We start from the raw sequence: 3,792 nt of genomic DNA on the forward strand, positions 1-3,792 counted from the left end.
CATAGGACAACTGGGTCAGAAAAGGAGAGAGTGGCATCTCTAGTCTACTTCCAAACCATCTTTTACTCCCTGCTCCTCCTGCCTCCTTTATACCCAACCCCTTACCATTCACTTATACTTTCCTTCCCTCTACAAATATTTGAGCATTTACTATGTGCCAGAAACTGTTCTAGGAGTTAGAGAGAAAGTAATTAGTAAGTTAAGGTCTGTGACCTCTAAAAGTTTACATGCTAGTAGGGGAAGGCAAGTGGTATTAAGTAGGAAGATGATTTCCTATGGAGTGCTGTGAAGACAGGGGTGATAGAGTCCTTAACAATAGGTATGGCACAGCCTCAAACGGTCTGTTCAGCCCCAGCTGAACAAAACACTATTTGGAAGCAGAATCCTAGAGACCCTACTGTGCCAGGAAATAATACCTTGGTTGCTAGATCATGGTAAAATGAGGGAGGATCCCAGGGAAGAGGGTATGGTCAGTACTGTGGAGGACCTCTCGGAGGGTCTGAGGAAGTGGTTATTTACCAACCACTGTAGAAATATGCCATTATTCTAATAACCAGTAATTATGTACTGGTGCTAACCATTTGATATCAGCACTGAGGTCTTAGTAACTGGTGCAGAGAGAGGGTTCAGGAGAAGAAGGTGTGGAGGAAGGCTACTCTAGATGGTAATATTGGGAAAGGCCTCTCAAAAGGAGTAACATTTAAGCTATGACCTGAATGAAAAGAAAGAGAAATGCAAGGGGCAGTTGGGAAGTTTAGTCAGGGGGATGGGAAGAGGATTCTAGCCAAAGAATAGCAAAGACAATGATGGTGAAGTGCAATAAACTTGGTGTGTGTACAGATTGGTACAAAAGCTAATGTTGCTGCCACGTTATGCTGTGTGAATTATAATAAATTAGGTCAGATGATAAGCACAGCCCAGACCTTTTAGGCCACAATAAGGAAGTAAAATGAGAAGCCACAAGAGGGAGGATTTTAATCAGGGAAATGATATAATCTGATTTACATTTTTAAAGGATTACATGGGCTTTGGTAAGAAGAATGGATTTGTGGGGAGGCTGATTAGGGAGAGAACAATGGAGAATCTGTTCTAGCCTGGAGACGATAGCAGCCTGAACCAGAGTAATGGCAGTGGAAATGGGGGAAAGTGGGTTGATTCAAGACTATTTGAAAGTTGTGGTGGTTTCAAAGAGAGATCCATACATTATTTGATATGTGGGCTAGGCCATTTTTGCATTGCTATAAACACCTGAGGCTGGGTAATTTATTAAAAAAAAGTTTTAATTAGTTCACGGTTCTGTAGGTTGTACAGGAAGCTTGGTGTCAACATCTGCTCAGGTTCTGGTGAGGGCCTCAGGAAGCTTACAATCATGGAGGAAGGTGATGGGCATCACCAGCATGTCACATGACAAGAGAGGGAGTGGGGGTTGGGGGAGGTGCTACAGTCTTTTAAACAACCAGATCTCACGTGAACTCAGAGCAAGAGAACTTACTCATTACCATGAGGATGGCACCAAGACAATTCTGAGGCATCCACCCCCATGATCCAACACCTCCCACCAGGCCCCACCTCCACCATTGGGGATCACATTTCAGCATGAGATTTGAGGGGGACAAACATCCAAACCATATCAATATGCCTCAAGGCATATGGAAGGGAGCCTCAAGAGGTGAAATTTAATTCTTCTCCCCTTGAATGTAAACTGGACTTAGTAGTTTGCATCTAACAAACAGAATATGACAGAAGTTAGGGGATGTCATTTCAAAAGTTTGGTTAATAAAAGATTGTGGCATCCATTTTGGAGGCATGCTGTCTCACTCGTTCAGATTGCTCATTCTAGTGAAAGTCAGCTACCTTGTTCTGTTGTAGTTCTGTAGAGAGGCCCATGTATCAAGGGACTGAAGTCTCCCAAGAGCTGTGTGAGTAATCTTGGAGGCTGATCTCACCTCTTCCACCCACTCCAGTTGAGCCTTCAGATAAGATGGCAATTCACACTGACAACTCAGCTTCTAACTCATGAGAGACTTGAGCCAGAGGTATCTCCCTGTGCCATGCCTGAATTCCTGACCCACAGAAATGATGAGATAATAATTGTTTGTTGTTTTTAATGGTGAGGCTTTGGTATAATTTGCTATGCAGCATATGATAACTAATATAGAATAGAGGACTGTCTGATATGTTTGGTGCAAGAAAGTGTGAGGAAAAGAGATGGATGAAAGAAGATATGTAGATTTTGGACTTGAGCAACTGGATGGTAGTGGTGCCATTTATTGAAGTGTGAGTTTGGGCAGGGGGGATTAAGAGTTTTCCCTTGGATGCATTTTGAAAAGACTATTAGACACCCCAGTGGGCATGTCAACCAGGTAGCCTGCTGGGTGCTGCCCAAATTCCTTATGCACTGTTTATGAACATAAGAAAATGATTGTTTGGTTTAGCAGCTAACCTTGGGAAATATCTCCAATCTTCCTTTCTTGCCTTAACCCATTCTAATATGGCTTGTGTTCTTTGGACTCATGTAGAATTTGTTCTTATTAAACCACCCATTGTATCCATGTTATCAAATTGAGTAGTTGCTTCTCTGCCATAAGCATACTCAACTCATAGCCACTTTGGACACAGATCATAACTCCCCCTCTTTTCGAATACTCTTCTCTTTTGGATTCATTGGTTCTACTCTCTTAGGTAGATTCTTCTGCTCTACCTGGTGTTAACCAGGGTGCCTTAGCCAATGGTATTCAGTTGGTGGCCAGGCTGTGGTGGCTGGGCTTTCATTCATTTCTGCTTCTTTGGTGCCAATGGTTAGAAGGTTGGTTTCAGCTGACCACTTTCCCTCTCCATATGTTCATGGCCTTTCATGTGGATGCTCTAGTGCAGTGGTCAGTTTTTTTACATAGAAGCTCAAGGCTTAAGAGCAAGTGTTCAGAGAGAGCAGAGAAAGAGGGCAGTAGTTACAATGTGAGGCTAAAGAAGCTTCCCCCCAGATAACTAAAGGCTATAAGTAAAGCATGTTGGTATTGGCTGGCAATATTCCAGAAAAGATGAAAGGACAGTTATTGCAGAAGAGAGAAGGTGTAACTGGGACCAAAAGCCTTGAGAAGGAAAGAGACATGTAGCAAATCATTCATAGTAAGGGCAGACAGCAGAGAAGAGAGACATGGTTGTACAGAGGCACCTCCTTTGGGTCTTTACTCAAGTGCCCCCTTATCAGTGAGGCCTTCCCTGACTGCCTGTTCTTAAGTGGAGGGTATTCTTATTCCCTTTCTTGCCTTATGTGTTTTCTCCATAACATATGTGCATATCCATAATACACACATGCTAGAGCATTATATATGCCCTAGTGACATGTTTTGCTGATTTCTCAGTTGACTCCCCCCATTGGAATGAACGTAAGCTTGGGGAAGACTTTTTGTCCTGTTATGTAGCATCTAGAACAACACCTGGCACATAGCAGGTACTCAATAAATGTCAGCTGCGTGAGGAAATGAATGAGCTGTGTGGGGGATGTACTTGAGAGAACTATAAAGTCAGAGAGATGTTGAGAGAAAGATGCTTGAAATCCAGATGTTGGAAGGTGACACAGAGTAGTAGCCTGGTGAGAACAGTTAGATCTTAGGGGTTCCTACTACAGCCCTCCCTTCCGCACCTTTTTGGCTGTCACCATGATCAAGCGCCTGAATCCCTCTGAGCCGCAAGGACCTGGCTGGCACAAAGTGAGTGCTCACCAAAGCTTGACTGTCCTTTCCCACCTCTGTTTGCTTCAGCTTGTTTGATCTCCCCTCCCCGACCGGACTA

This window comes from Macaca mulatta, chromosome 3 (assembly GCF_049350105.2).
Source record: "Macaca mulatta isolate MMU2019108-1 chromosome 3, T2T-MMU8v2.0, whole genome shotgun sequence".
Lineage (NCBI taxonomy): Eukaryota > Metazoa > Chordata > Mammalia > Primates > Cercopithecidae > Macaca > Macaca mulatta.